Source organism: Gnatocerus cornutus, chromosome 7, assembly GCF_029298725.1.
Source record: "Gnatocerus cornutus isolate USDA-ARS CGAHR chromosome 7, icGnaCorn1.1, whole genome shotgun sequence".
Classification (NCBI taxonomy): domain Eukaryota; kingdom Metazoa; phylum Arthropoda; class Insecta; order Coleoptera; family Tenebrionidae; genus Gnatocerus; species Gnatocerus cornutus.
This window is the reverse complement of record NC_142239.1, coordinates 14,645,148-14,662,168: the sequence shown is the minus strand read 5'-3', so window position 1 is coordinate 14,662,168 and position 17,021 is coordinate 14,645,148. Positions and strand designations below refer to the sequence as shown.

The 17,021-nt window shown below is 32.3% G+C and overlaps 1 protein-coding gene across 1 annotated transcript in view; it reads left to right on the top strand.

Moving 5' to 3' along the window:
• The first annotated feature begins 7,590 nt into the window (after positions 1-7,590).
• Positions 7,591-17,021, top strand: part of LOC148171406 (uncharacterized) — a 35,928-nt gene continuing 26,497 nt past the window's right edge. The window contains exon 1 of the mRNA XM_088041657.1: positions 7,591-7,628. The gene's annotated coding sequence lies outside the window, so the exon portion shown is untranslated. The remainder of the gene's footprint in view (positions 7,629-17,021) is intronic.

Here is a 17,021-nt window from a genome sequence, read left to right as displayed (position 1 = left end):
ACTAAATCCTCCCTCGAATTAACTAAAAATTAAATCCGTTCGAGCCCGCAATTAATTTTAAAGCTATTTATGAACGGCGAGGCTACTGATCTGATAATTGAATTCACAGTTAGTAATTAATTTGGTAAAATTGAGTACATTTCACATATCACATTAATCTTGCTCGCACTTCATGATACAAGAGCTTGATTAGTTTGGTGCTTTAGAGAAACTTTCTTAGGTTTTAACGAGATACATGAGATACGAACATGTGTAGAATTTCAGTGTAATCAACTAGAAAAGCTACAATTTTTCACGCCAAATTTCTTCGTGATAACTTGGCATTCAGAGAAACGTTTCTCATGAATTGAAGCTATTTTATTGCACGAGCACATAAATAAGTTTTTGGTTGCAAAATATGTTAAAAACAATTTAAAGTCTGTCTCACAGTTAACTGTACAACTTTGTTTTACGTATGAGCTAATCAAATTATATCGAACTTCGATGTGAAAAACTTTGCATTGAAAAAGGAAATTTTGTAACTTAATTACACGTGTTGGTGTGAGTCGTTTAATTAAACGTGAAATGAGAATTTGATCTAGATGGGGGCGAGGTAAAGTTTGCAATAATTTTGCAATAAAGAAGAATCAATTTATTTTTTAATCTAAAATCGTCATGGGCGAGGGGTTCGTACGCCATAAAGCTATCTAATATGCTTTGTCCATATCAATTATGTTATCTCCGCACAGGCATGTGTATATTTAGCTCATACTATAAAGTATATTTAAAACAAAGAAAATATGAGCCCAAGATCGTTATCAAAGCCATAAAGCAGATTACAGCGGAAAATTAAAAAAATAAATGGCTTCAGAGTGTTTGTAACACATGAAGTTTCTGCTTTATCACTCCATCTAATAAAGAGGACAATAACGCTAACTTCAGACTTAACAAAATTAGTAAAAAGTGCTTCATCGTCACTATGAATATCTAACTTAGACTAAACCACCACTCAATGTACGAATTTAATTATAACTTAAATTTTCCTCCCGAGATTTTAATTCCCGTGCTCACCTTTTCGGGAAATTGAATTTACTCTAAAAATAACTTTTGATTGTCCCCAATAAAAGACTTGTGACATAAAATTCAAATTTTCACCCCTGGCGATGTTGAGTCCATTTTTTACACTACAGAAGTAATTTTAATTGCCGGCCCTCTAGCTTTATAACATACGCTTCGGCAAACATAACTACGGCAGACCACACGGAGGGTATATTAAATTTTCTGTGGTTTAAATTAAATAATTAATATTCGCTTGAATGTAATCTTGAGAATTTATGTTCGCTGCGTGGTAAGATTGATACGAATCTCCATTGTGAAGTTAACGACGGGCACAAAAATTGATAATAAAGTTTATTTGTCAACTATTAGCAGAGATGAGGGCTCGTAAAGCTGTTTTGGCCTCTTGAATTGTAAAGCTCATTTTCACAGTGCGGCAAAATGTCAGATTGCACCGGCTCTGGGACAATTAAAAGGAATGCAAACTTTACCACAACTAAAATTATACGCCAAAATATTATTAATTCAACCCAGAATCCAAAACTGGTCTCGAAATCCACATATGGCAACAAATAACAACGTTATGGCCGTTTAAAATTTTGGAAAATTGATTTTTAATTTTTCCAATCTTTAATGCTTGATATTTTCTAAACTACCTTATAACAGATAAAAAGAAAAGGTTTGCGCTATTGTTTTTTAGCGTTTTTTTCACATAAAAATATAGTCTCAACTCAAATTCAAAAAATGAAAAAACTAACATTTTTTGAACCAAAGATCTTAATTTTAGATTAAAGTTTTAATGCATTTTTGTATTCTGAAGGTTTTCTTTTTAAATTTAATTTGTTACATTTTTTTAAATTTTTGTTTTGTTTGGATGAAATTCTTATGATTTGGATGTTTTGGCGATTCAAATTTTTTTGAGAATCTGGGATTTTGAATCTCTTTCATATGTTTCAATTTTATTTTGGTTTTCCCAGAATGTTTTTAAAGTGAAAAGAAGTCATTTTGGTTTTATTTGTTATTTTCTGGATTTGCAAAAATTTTTTAGAATTTTTTGAGTTTTTTGGTCCAGAATCAAAAAAACTTTAAATTTAAAGTTTTTGCAATTTGCTCGGTTCTTTGAGATTTTGTTTGGCAGGTTTTGTTGATTTTTTTAAGTTTTTATTTTCAAAAAAAGTATATGCGGCATTAATTTGTTAGATTCTTGAAGTTCTTGTTTTGTTTGGATTATATTTTTTAGATTTGGGTGTGCCGAGTATTTTCAGTATATTGTTATTTTTGGGATTTAAAATGTTTGGAATTCTTTGAGTTTTTTTGGGCTGGAATTCCAAAAGGTTTGGAATTTTTGCATTTTGCATTTAATGTTTTTAAAAATTTTACAAATCTATTCCAGTCGATATTTCGCTTATTTGCGTAGCACAATTTTACGCAAAATCCAAAACTAGTCAAAATCCACATAAGGCAACAAATAACTAAGTTACGACCGATTAAATAAAATTATTATTATATTACATTGTGGCGCCACATGTGTCAGATGCGTCACTCCAGCAAATGCCGCTTTCGAAGGCCGTAAAATACTTGCAATTGCACGAATGTTTTAATCGTTTAAGTTCTTTATTATTATCTTTTAATAATTTATAATTTTAATCTACGCAGTTTAATACCTTCAAAGATCCAAATTTTGGGAACAATCTAAAAGCGATTTTTGTTGAATACCAATCAGCGATGTGGCCCAATTCGGATAATTCACTCCGCATATCGTATAAATTATTGCCCTCTGTAGTAAACTTTAGATTTATGTTTATTTTGGGAGTGATTCCTAAATCGATACATATTTCCTAACCACTGACTCCTCCCATCAAATGAAACAACCTTTCCCGTTAGCATATTATCTCCTGCTTATCTCGAAGCTCCTTTCTTCAAAGTTCCACAATTAAATCTCAACTCCGTTATTATTTTGTGGACAAATTCGAGCGCACAGAAAAATTTTATTAGTCATCAATCTTGAATTTAAAGTTCAAAGTTTCCAATAAACCTGCGGTCTCCTGGCACCAATATCCCGAGAAGGTTGCTGCATAAAACCCTGGCTTATCCTCCGCTTTTAACATTTTAGCTGCATTCAAAATAGCAACTTATTTATTTTACAACAGTCACACTCGTGTTTCCATATTGGACATTCTCGTAGAAAATTCAGAAAGAACACCGAGAAAGCAGGTAACTAATTTGGGTAAAAGCGTTCTGTGCAATGTTTTATGAGTCCGCCGGTCTCAAAAACACTTTGAATATTTTAAAATGCGAGGGGAATAGTCTTGACCCACGAAACTGCAACACATGGTCACATTTTTTACCTTGATAAAAACTTCCACGCCTCGAAGAAAACTTCGGATGTTTCCAGCGTGTACACAGATTGTTACTCGCTTTTATTGGATGATTCCGCAAGTTCGGAGGCCCCGAAATGAGAGGTCTTTATGACAAGTTGTTAAGGCAACATTGTGCGACATTAACCGCAGATTTAATCAGCTCGACAAGCATGTTCTGCAATTATAGTTCATTCAAGACATGGACGTGGCAGTTCAATGCGCGATATTACACGTGAAATGTAATAACTGTCTAAGTTTATGAGGTTGGCAATATGATCGACGTATAACTCAGAGGATTGTTATAAAATTGCATTTGATTCTGGGGATATTTCCAGAGCGCACTAAAAATCATATTAAACAACGTTTCTTTGAAGTCCCCAGACAAGACCTCAAGCGCTGCCAACCTACACGAACTGTCATCAGACCGGAGTTTTATTTCAGGTTTGGAAAAATACGTACAAACGAATTATTTATCTCCTCTAATTAACACATTTGGTGTTTATTTAATTGTTTGAATTCACGGTTTCTGCAAAGCTTTTACCCGTTTTGCAGAATGCCACACCAGACAGGTAACGGATCGATAATCATTTCATCTCTACACGGAGTGTAACCTATTCGACTTTAAAGGCCGCAGTGAACAACATTAATGTTAAATAGTCGCGAAGTTAGGGTCCTTCAGTTAATCATTAAATTTGCGTTCGGCCTGTGTAAACAAGGCTTTAAAAATTTAAAGCACGACTTCCAAATGAGAGGAACTTGAGTGTCTTTGTAATTTTAGAGATGCAAAAACGGAAATTGGAGAGTGAGCCATTATAAGTTTTGGTCACAATAATAAAATAGAATACAAACCGAGACGTAACCGAGTTGTAAAAATAAATAATAAATACTTTCAAAATGAAAAATTTCACGGTTTTTGGTAGAAAACTATCAAAATTACTGGAATTTCTAAAACATTTTGGAAAGTTTTGATTTCTTTCAAAAATAAGTTTTCTTAAAATTATGTTTTTGACTCTACTCTATAATTTTGGAATTTAGCAATATAAATATTAAAACACCAAATTTTTTAGTATTTTAGGGTAAAAAGTGCCAAAGTTACGAAATTTAATAGAAAGAGTGAAAATTTTTTATTCGTTCAAAAAATAAAAATGTCTAGAAATTCTGTTTCTTGTTCTTGAATTTTTTATTTGGGACATTTGATAGTAAGTTGAAAGTAGTAAAAAATAAAAATTTCACGGTTTTGGGATGAAAACTCAAAATTACAGATATTTGTAGAAAATTTTGAATAATTTTTATACCTGTGAAAGTAAAGTGTTCTAAAAATTCTGAAAAATTCTGTTTTTGGCTCTATAAATTTGTAATTTAGCATAGTTGATAAATATGTCAAGAATAGTCAAACCACAAATTTTTGTTTTTTCTGAATAAAAAGTGTTAAAGTTACAAACTTAATAGAAAGTAGTGAAACGTTTTAATTCGTTAGCAAACTAAAAACGTCTAAAAATTACAGAATTCTAAAACAGTTTTTGCTCTATAATTATGGAATTTAGCACAGTTGATAAATACGTTAAAATAGTTAAACCCCAAATTTTCACTGTTTTAGAATAAAAAGTGACAAAGTAAGTTACGGAATTAATTAGAAAGTAGTAAAATTTTTTAATTCATTCGCAAAATACCTAAAAATGTCTAGAAATTCTGTTTCTTGTTCTTTAATTTTGGAATTTGCCGCATTCAATAATAATTAAGTCAAAAGTAATAAATAATCCAAATTTCAAAGTTTTGGCATTAAAACTATCAAAATTACAAAAAGGTGTAGAAAATTGTGCATTTTGATTTCGATTCCCTTCAAATTAATGTGGTTTAAAAATTTTGTTTTTAGCTCTATAATTTTAGAATTTAGCACAGTTGATAAATTCGTCAAAAAATAGTCAAACCCCTAATTTTCACTCTTTAAGCAGAAGATAAAAAGTGTCAAAGTTACGGAATTTAATAAAAAGTGGTGACATTTTTTTATCCGATCGCAAAATAAAAATGTCTGTAAATTCTGTTTCTTGCTCTTTAATTTTTAAAGTTGCCACACTTAAAAATCACGTCAAAAGAAGTAAAAAATAAAAATTTCACGGCTGAAAACTATCAAAATTACAAAAATTTGTAGACAATTTTGAAAGGTTTTGATTCCTTTCAAAGTGAAATGTTCTAAAAACTCTGTTTTTCGCTCTATAATTTTGAAATTTAACATAGTTTATAAATAATTCAAAAATAGTACTCTAAAAGATTAAAACTTAAAATAGCCGAAATTACATTGCATTGCTTTTTTTTAATTATAGATTTTCAAAATTTAAAAATTGAGCTAATATAAGTTTTCTCCTAATAGTAAATACATTTTATTTTTCTGTGAGTTTTTTGAAATATTTTGATCGTACAATTAAACTCTAAAATGGCAAAACACAGATCATAATTATTATTTGATCTGATAAATTAAAAAAAGGCCCATTATACGATTATGAATAAAATAGAATAAATACAAACCGAGGCGCAGCCGAGGTTTGCAGTTAAATTTTTTTAAATAATTGTATCTATTTAAATATTATTTATTTGTCGATAAAATTAATTCCCCCTAATTACACTATCAAACGCATCATCATCGCCCTGAAAACGCCAATTGCAGCCACCCCACCATAAATCAAATCCACGCACCGCAACTCCTTTGTCTTGTTAAAACAGTTTCCACAACACGTCTAATTAAAGGTCCACCACACCTAATGCTTGTCATTGTTTGTGGCAATGCTACCATTAGCCTGACAATTCATGATGGTCATGTATATTCGATGAATGGTTTGAACTGGGTCAGTTGTCCTCCACCGGTGATTACCTTTACCGTGTGAAAATGTCAAGATCGATCATTTTCAAGACAAGCAAAATCCACCTGTAACCCTTTTAAATACAAAGGCCGGACGTAGCTAAGAGAGTGTCTCATGACGGACAAGTTTGAATGCTCGGGAATTCGTAATAAACAACATTTAAGTTAATATCATGAAATTAGATTTATTGACTGGTTTAAAACCATGGGAGAGCTTCATTATATTTTGTAGTGGATTGTTATAGCGGGTTGTTTAGTACGCGCGCAATTAATATCCTTTTGTGGGAGTTTTAAGGCTCCGAATGGGGTGTGTATTGTTGATTAGCAAACTAATTTTCATGGGATTGTTTAGTTCAATTCGACATTGAAGTTACGACAACTAGAATGGACATCATTCACAATTAGATGTTGATTTTGACAACGTGATGTTAAACGTAATAATCGAGTTTGTCACACACATAAATGTCCCCTTTGTTTCTATTCTCTTTTACTTTAAAATTAAAGATGACTCATATTTTAGCGGCTGCGTTTTATAACATTTTATTCTACTTTAAGGTAAAATACCATCTTCTCGTTTTAAGACATTCTATTAAAAATTTTAGTGGGACTTAGTGGATATCCCATAAAATTTACAGCAAGCATTACAGTTTTATCTATTTTTATTAAAATTTGCAAGAGTACAATGCAATCAAGTTTCTACTTTTCTATCTAGAATAAATTTAAATTTTTGCCGATATATCCTGTTTGTTGCTTGACAAATTATCATTACCCTAGCAGACGCTAAATTCCACCAACTGGAGAAACGTGAGATTCACTAAATGAGTTTGTTCATAATTACTGCACCTAGAAGCTCCTCGGCTCTTTCCAAGAGCTTTTCCACTTGCGACTTATCTGTGCCAACGTCCTTAATAAAAGATTTTCAGGTGCAAGTGTTCTTTCAGAAAACAGTCAACTTACGAACAAAGCATAAAAAAGCTTTTGCACTTTTTAGCTTTTAGCACAAACAACATTTTGCCTAAAAGAGACATTTTGCTGAAATTGCAAGGATTGGGGATTTGTATTCCTAACACGTCCCGCATCGCTTACGAGAAAATGATTTGTAAAAAAAGTGCTGCGATCAAACTTAAATCCGAGTTTTCATAAACTAATTTTCCAATTTGTGGAATTTGTCTTAATTATGGAAACGGTGGAGTCTGAGTTTATTTCTCTTCGCGGAAAAATGTGACTTTGTAAGCGGCTATAAAACGGAACGTAAAATAAAGAGGAAGCTCTGGGTTTTTGAATAAAACTAAAACTCACTTGTGTCTGGTTCAATAACATTTTATTTCGTTTCAGAACCGGCGAACTAATCTTGAGGCAAGAAATCTCGACAAGAATCGGTGAGCTTTTTTTTTGTCTAAAACTCGTGTTACCGAACTAAGCTTCGAAACTTGTTGCATTTAAAGCAGATTTTCATGAACATGGAAAGTGTAATCTTCGAAACTTCGCATGAGTTATTAGTATTTCCGGTTTCGTACCACTGAGGCGGGGTAATGAGTTTGTTTTTAATCAAACTCTACTGATAACTTTAGTGGAAATTAAAATTTTCACCTAAGGATACAGCTGCCGCTTCGGAAACTTGTAATTATTGATTTTTTATCAGATTAGTTATCCAATTAGCGAAGGCTTGGGTAAACAGGTCTTTTTGTTTTTCTCGGAAGCGATAAATATCTATGAAAAGGGAATGCGGCTATGGCGAGATAATGTGGGTCGAGAAAATTCTAGCTCGGTTAACCAAAATATAAAAACAACAAAAAATACTTCTTTAAATGAGAGATCGAGAGAAATAGCTACAGTTTGATTTTACGATGCACCACATTTTCATGTGAACTATTTCTATGTGCTCCTACAAGTGGAAGATAAAGTGTGTTAGTAACGACCGGAAATACGTGACAATGTTACGGAAATATGATCATATTTATAGGTATATCAGATTATTGCAAGATATTCAAATAGTAGCAAAATATGCAATAGAATCTGTCGTTATTAAATTTGAATCCTTCTCTCGTTATTAGGAAAAAATATTTGGATGTTGAAGCTTTTAGACCCCAAATTATTATTAATTTTTTCTGTTGATCCTTTAGTTAGGCAATACTAAAAACTTGTTCCGATTACAAAGTGAGCAAAAATTAAAAATTGTAAACCCAAAGTTGCTAATATTCTCAGAATTTCTAAGATATTTAGGTTTTCGCATTTCACATCAAATTTGCTAGTTGCAGTCTCAGGTAAATTTATACAAAAGGGAAAGTCTATTAAAATGCCAGAAAATTTCATATTTACAATTTTTAAGTTGATGAACCAAAAAGTTAACAGTTTGATAGCCTAAAAAAATCTTACAATTCCATAAATTTATTTGTTTTTCGCATTTTTTTTTTCTTTAAATTTGTGATTCACATGTTTTAAAAATTTTTTCTGTGTACTTAGGACTTTTTTTTAGTTAATTTATTATTAATAAATGATAGAGAATATTATACAGTCAATTTTACAATGTAGTCTCAAAAGTAAAGTTAATGAAGTTTAACCGCTTTTTATAACTCAAAATTTAAGATAAGTATCATTTTTCTTTAATCTTAATTTAGCAGATACTCAAAATTATTTGCATTAAACCACAATGAAAAGTTTTGCAGCCGTTTCATAAACTGGTTTACTGTACACAAAATTTCAGATTTTGTAAACTTCAGTTTAATATGTCTCTACTTTTCCAACATAAACTTATTGTAACAAAACGTATACAGTCTGACGCAACTGAAACTCTAAATTAACCAGAACAAAAACAATATCTAATTTAATTTTGAAAGAACATCCTCAGATTGTACGAGAATTGCATTTTTTCAACGCCCACAACTGAAGTGTGATTTTCACTTTAATAATATACGACACAACCAGTGGTCTCATCTCTCCTAATTTAACTTTATATTAAAGCTACGAGTTTTCTTAGTAAAGCTGATGTTTACGTCCTTAGAATGTCCTAACTGTCTGACTTTACTGTTCCAACGACTTACACTTTGGAACCACAATTATTAGATTTCACGTTCATAAACTAGAGCAGTAATTTAAACGGTTTTACGTAAATGCCAAGATGAGACATTCGTCGTAAACTGTTATCGCAGAAATGAAGTATGATTGAATATAAAAACTGGAGATCCTAGAATTTCATTTTGTAGTTTTGTACACAGCTGCCGGTTTACTTAAGACGAGATTGTCGCTTCAAACTGTTATACTTGAAACGTATTCAACTGTAATGTCCAGAGATTTACAAGAAATTTCCTCGCCGATTCCTCCGAGTGCTATCACGTCCCAGAATGTAGTTTTACGCATAGACGCCGCTGCGCTGTTGCAATTTCTTCCTCCAATTGGATTTCTGTTAATTCCAGAAATTTGATTGATGATGGTCGGATAAGAGGTTTGGATCTATTATCGTGTAATTAATCAGTCTGGTGTAATGCCTCGTAATTTTAAGCCGCTTTTATTATATTTCGGCGAAAATTGAGCTCGATAATTGGCGTGTTTACTTCAAAGAAAGCAAAACAAAGTTGCAGATCTCATATTTTAATCTAATTTAGAGGTATCATTTCTAGATCCCGTCTGTTCGTGAAGGTGATGAGTTAACAAGTTTCGAATTTATTTGCGAGTTTTTAAATTAAAATTTGTTTCGGAGACTGCACAGTTAATAAAAGTTTTTATTGTCATCTGTTTCGACCAAATTCTGTTGAATATTATTATATTTCACGCGGCTGTTGAATTAAGTACACTTCATCGGATTGAGATTTAGACAGATCTGACAAAACGCACCTACCTCAAACTAATTTCTATTTGTAATCACAACAGTTATTGTTACTTTGAGGACTATGACGGCGTGCGCTATAATTCCGGCCATTGTGTTGTATGCAAATGTAACATAAAGTAATTATTCAGAGGAGAAGTAGCAGTGTGGTGTAAAACGGTCGAATTAAACTGTCAATTTTCAGAACAAACAAACTTTGGAAAGCGACAGGACGCAAAAACACGGCCATTGCTTAGGGCGATGACGTCGAAGCTTATCCTGTTCGGTAAAACTTCCGTTACTTTGTAAGGAAATTTAGTAAAAAATGTAGACATGGCTTGACTAAAAATGAGGGCGGTGAGTGCGTTCTTGGAAAAATTGATGATTTTTAAATTGTACTCACAGCGTGGTTATTGATTTTTGCCTTAACTACATTCGTAAATGGCATTTCTTTACAAATTCGGCATTGCATTATAACATGGTGGAAATAATGGTCAGAGTTGAACTGAGGTGATAAAATTGGTGGATGCGCCGGGCTATGAAACCTCTGCACGAATACTAATGTTCTGGAAAGTGATGAAAATTATTACTAAAATATAGGAAAAACGATTTGCTAGTAAAGCACTAAAGTTAAGTCCTCAAGTTGCAGTTTTTGGGTTCAAAGATTTTCAAGCTCCGGTGCTTAATTTTTTATATTTTTCATTTTCCACAGTTTTGCTTTTTTTGTTAACAACGTGTTTTTAAGTAAACAATTTTTAAAAAAATTCTGTTTAAGAGATAAGGGTTAAATAAAAATTACAAATTAAATAGGTTTTCAGACGGTTTATTTTGGGGTAGGTTTTTTGGTGCGAAAACAACGTTTAATAACTTTGAGTTATACTTAAATCAAAAGAACAGCTCGGGATCCATTATTTGATAAAATTTCAGATCAGTAGGTCAAATAGTGGCGGTCAAAAAAAACAGAAATCATCAAAACCAAAAATTTTTATTGTTTGAGTCGGATTTTTTTTTCCAAAAATTGGATATTTTAGAGATTTTAAACGAAAAAAATTGATGACAAAAACCACATCTTTCTATCTGTCTTAGTTCCGGATATATCGAGCCCTAAATTTTCCGAAACCTCAAAATTTTTACCCTTTAACTACAACCCAAAACTGCAAACGCTTCTAATTCAGTTATTTTTTGTCGTGCATTAAACATTTGAACAGTTTTGAATTTTTGTTTAATATTTTTGAGTTTAAATTAAAAGAGCAGCTCAAAATTTATCATCTGTCCAAATTTCAGATCGATAAATCAAATAGTTTACGAGTGGCGGTCAAAAAATCAAAAATTTGTTCTGTTTGAGTCAATTTTTTTTATCAATTATTAAATTTTAGATAATTTAGAGTGAATTATAAACGAGAAAATCAATGGCGAAAACCGCGTTTTTTTATTTGTCCTAGTTTCGGAGATATCGAGCACTAAATATTCCGGAGCTTCAAAATTTTGCCCCTTGGCTACAATCCAAAACTTCAAACGCTTCTAATTTTTTTTAAATTAAATTTTCAAATTCCGAAAAATATTAGAGCGGATTCTTAGCAACCAAAATGCGAGAAAAACAATGGCAAAACCCGCAATTTTCTACATATCTAAAATCATAGTCATTTTTGACGCATTTTTGAGCAAAACTCTGATTTATAAATCTATCAATTTCGCTGCAATTTTCTAGCTTATAACGCCAAGGTTTCCGTTAAAAGTGTGAGATTACCAAAGCACTTTAAACGCTAATGGAGTCAGTGGCCGCCAAGCAAAGTGGTCGACAGACGTTCCTCTACTTAAGCGCCTCCAGTGCCGAGGAATTTCCTGCTATATTACACATAAATTAAAATTTAAAATTTTTGTGTATACAGCGGAAAATGAGATGTACCTGCACCTGAGATGTATTGCATGAAATATTAATTTCAAGAACAAGTAGTTGTTATGAATGTTTCAGAGTTTAATTAAACGCGTTAATCATAGTGAAGTCAGTTTGGATTAAACTGTTTACCCCCGATTTTATCTCGATAAAGTTTTTATTTTTAAATGAAATTAAGACAAAGTTAGTTTTTTCTGATTTATACAAAATGAGCTTCGCAACTTTGTAAATCCTTGGAGAAGTTCAAGCTGATGAACTCCGCCTTTAAAATAACCGAGAAGTTCGAGGAGCGATCGGTATTTACAGGTAAAGTTCAACGAATTATCGTTCTCCAATAAAAACTATCAAAAATTCCCCGTCTGCATCATCCCGCCGATTTCGATTTCAAGACGCGAACTTCACAACTTGTAAATAAACCAGTAAATCGTGGTGAGTTGTTGATTCAGTCCTGTTTTTCTTCTGAAATTTCCAAAGACCGCCAGGCCAAAATAAACTTTTTACTTTTTAAAATGGATTGATGCTGCCGCTCTAGTTACCATGCATGAAGCGAAACGGTTCACTAGAAAACTCCATTAATGGAAATTAACCACATCCAGGACAAATCGTTAAATTTGAATGATTAGTTTCCGGCCTCTGATGGGTAAACTAATCTAGACTAATTCCAAGATAACAGCAGCGCTGCCAACATTTCTTAAAGAAGAAATAATATTTTGATGCCCTCTTCACGCTCGTAATAGAACGTGGTTTCCATGCGTAAAGACTCTTCAGACGTTCGAAGTTTGATGATTTATCGGTCACCACGGGTTAAGGCAAAAAACTTTTCCTGGCTCATCTCACACGCGATAAGAGATGAAGTTACAGGCGCCAATATGTTCCTCAGATAAACGTTATTTTACACTTATTTTACATTTGAGCCGCCTCCAAACTCAAGAATTAAACGAGCGGATGCTCAGACATATCGAAGTGCTGGTTAATGGAGAGTGAGAATGGAGGAGCAAATGTGAAAGAAATTCTGATTGCGGAGGCGGAATGTATTTAAACTGCTTTGAGCAAAAGTCTTGGCTTTGTGGATGAATATTAACTGCTCAAGAAATGATCCAATAAACGTGCAACCAATTCAGATATTATGAATTTGTACTGTGGTATCGTCTCTAATTCTCAGTCCAAAACCCGTTTTGCTCCATCAGGTCAGGACTCAGAGATATTTCAAAAATAGTTTTTTTTTGAGTACACTGTGTTAAGTTTTATGCTTTTCACTTTTGCTTAACAACTTGCACGCACAATCATGAAACTTTAAAATACATTATTGCAAAGGTAATTAAAGCTTCCCAACGAACCATAGAAGTCTCTGAAAGATTTAGTTTTTGCCAAGATATTGGAGAAAAACTGATAAAAAATTCGAAAAACGAACGATTTTTTATACTTTTTGATATTTTGTTGAATTGGTACTTTAATTTTTTAATGTAAAACTTCATAATAAAGATTGAAATCTCTGCTTTCTAACGACATGTTAAATACGTTATTATCTCTTATCATTTAAAAGTTTGATTTAAAAATTACATAAAAATCACTAAAAAAAAACATTTTTTTGGGACATGAGATCAGTTTTTCAAAAATATCATGAAAAGTACTAATCCTAGAAATAAGTTTTATAGATCGTTGAAAAGCTTATTAAATTGGCTTTCCAAAAGACTGTCGAGCAATTAAATAAGTGTCTAAAATTTCAAGAAAAAGTGAAGAAAATAAAACAATATTTTTTTTGAAGAATATCTTTGAATACGGACCTGATGGCTCCAAACGGACTTCAGAATCGGAATGGCTTAATTGAAATTCAACCAGTTTTTTGTTAAAGCAATTTGAAACTAGTCCAAACTCCAATATTGTTGCCGTATCATTATTATCCATCGCATTAAGACAGAATATCAAGCATAAACTTTTAATGGAGTAAGATGGTAAACTTTGTACTTCTTAAAAATTCTTGGTGCTCTAATTTCATTCTGAACTTTAGTTTGTGATGCTGGCTGCCCCCGTGTGGTGTATTGAAAAGAAGTTTAAACAAAAATAGACAAGTCAGTCGAGCTTCCGTGCTAATAAACTCTAATTAACTTGAACAGAATAGAATAAAAATTCAGAGGCTTCAGCTGCAAATGACTCTAATTAAGTTGAACAGAAAAGAATAAAATTTCTGAGGCCTCAGCTGCAAATGCAACGTTTATTTAAGGGTTGAGTTGGGCATGATATCTGCCCTGTTTGTTTATCTAAGTTTACGACTCTTCCCACTTCAAAGCTTTCCCTGTTGTCTCAAATGAGCAGTTTGAAGTAGTTTCTTGTCCACAGCCTAAAATTCTGTTGCTACTAAAAGCAGCCACGAGGCAGGGTTTGCTTCATTGTTATGTTTTCTTTACATTATCTGCTTTCCATCTCCAGGAAAATCCCTGAGTATAAAATTAATCAAACGAGGTCGCATTGAACTAATCGATTTATGGACAACAAGTTTCCTTTCTTTAGTTGAAATTAACGGTTTGTACCCACCGTTTGAAACAATTTGTTCTATCATTTCCGAGCAGGGTATCATATTACACCAGTCCGTCCTCCAAACGTAATTAAAGGATTTCTTTTAATCTCGGCACAGACACAGAAAAAGCGAAACTTCCCCAGCGTGGACGTAAAAGGATTCGCACCATAACTAACCCCAAGTATGTCATCTACGAAATTAAATATTCCTAAATGTCGGTTTCTCTAAATTGGTGACGATTTTGTTCTACTAGGTCATCCAACTCCACCACAATTGAGTCTTTTCGGATCGACGGGTTCGATTTTGCACCCTGGAGGATTCGACTTACTTAGGGGATACGTTCATATGGTGCTGAAGTTTCCTAGCTTTGAAACTAATTGGTCAAAAGAAAGCGGCTTCGGGGATTGAGGGAATTTCCAGTTTTAAACGCGAGTTTAGGGGACATTTTTTTCATTGTGAGACTAAAAGAATATGAATTTGAATGAGCTAGTTGCTGGAAAAGGCCAAACGGACAATAATAGTGACACGTACATTTTACATTGCACGGGAGAGGAAAATAAATTTGAACTGCTGGCGTTGGGTCAAATAAATATCCAACTGGTATCGATAAAATGGAATTTACGTGCACACCTATGAAAGAGTGAATTCTTTTAACGCCGCGGTCTCAATTTCCACAATATTTTACTTCAGATTTTCATTATTTAAACCTGATGAAATATTCTATATTTTATATTCTATTTTATTTATTTATTATTTATTTAGTAAGGTAAGTGCAACGAAATCTGTTGAAGTTAATAGAATCCACAGTAGAATTGGTTGAAAATGAAAACAATTTAATAAGAATTGTAATCCCATGGATCAAATGTATCTGAAAAATCTAATAAATAATCTGATTCTTATTAATCTATTTAGTATTTATTAGATCTAATATATAGAGATGGATTAAGGTCGCTTTAGATCCTGGACACATGAGAAAAGCCCCTGCTGAAAAAAACATAGAAATAGATACCCACTAATTGAATTTTCTTAGATTTTTTTAAATTCTTTAGACTTTTATTTTTCATCTTTGAGCTTTCCTGAAATTCTGTATCGATTTTATTTAGATTTTCTAAATAATACTCTGTAAATTGTCTATACATTTTTTTATGTCCGATTGTATAATAATCTGTTTTACGATATCCTTTAGGGCTCATAAAGTGGCTCTTTATGGACGCCGTCCGTAATAATACAATAAAACAACTGCTTGTCAGTGTCGAATAATTTAAATAAAAATATTCAAATACAATTTTACTTTCTGTGCGCCTTGTAAGTTCTTTAAACCATTTTCTTGACTTAAGAAAAAAAAGATTTCGACGCTATTCCAGCTGTATCTTCCATTTTATAGACAATTTAAGTTTTCTTCACTTGCGCTTTAAATCTAAACATTAAAACAAACCATAACACTAAAAACTTCTCACTTTAAAACCGTCAGCAATTTATATGCCAAATACAAAATTAGGCATACGATTTGGGTAATTTTTACAGCACGGCGTGTGTAAACGTCCAAGGCGCTTGTAAATCTAGTGTTTCCGAAGATGTCAATTGAATGTTAATTTGACGTTTACAATTCATGAGGCCAAAAATAATTTTAATTTTAATAAATAAATGTTGAAAGACAATGAGTTGTAAGTTTCTTTCCTACACTCCTGGACTTGGGAGAAAAAAGATTTCGACACTATTCCAGCTATTTCTTCCATTTTGTGCACGATTTAAGTTTTTTTCACTTGCACTTTAAATGTAAACAAAGTTTATAACCATAACAAGTTTATATGCCAAATATTATTCTTTTGAAAAAAAAAGTGTCTTCACTACGACCGAAAATGAAGTCTTGTATGTAATTCGTACACAATTCGACTTTGTAGACTTGCCCTGATTATTGGTGCCGCTTCCAAACTCGCTCTGTCATAAATTATACCGCTTGTCCACAAAGACTTAAATTATGTACTTATTACATAAATAGCTGATCTGTCCGATTGTATAATAATCTATATTTTACGATATCATTTAGCGTTCATAAAGTCGCTCCTTAAAGACGGCGTCCGTAATTATATAATTAAACGACCGCTTGTCAGTGTCAAATAATTTTAATAAATAAATGTTAAAATACAATTTCACCTTCGGTATGTGTTGTAAGTTTCTTTTTGGCCTCATGAATTGTAAACGTCAAATTAACATTCAATTGACAGCTTCGGAAACACTAGATTTACAAGCGCCCTGGACGTTTACACACGCCGTGCTGTAAAAATTGCCCAAATCGTCTGCTCTTCACATGCGTTTATAAATTAAAATCACTTTACCATAATGAAGATTGATCATCAAAGTGGAATCTACCTAAATTATTATCTCAATTAAGACAATATTTCTATTTTTAAAGTAATATTAAAACGTTTTTTATACAGCGCCATCTTGTGTACTTTTTGTGCACCAACTACAAAATTGACAGAATTGACAGATGATGAAATTTACAAATGTCAGATGTGACAGTTCTCATAAATTTTGAAAAATCCGATTATTTAAATTAA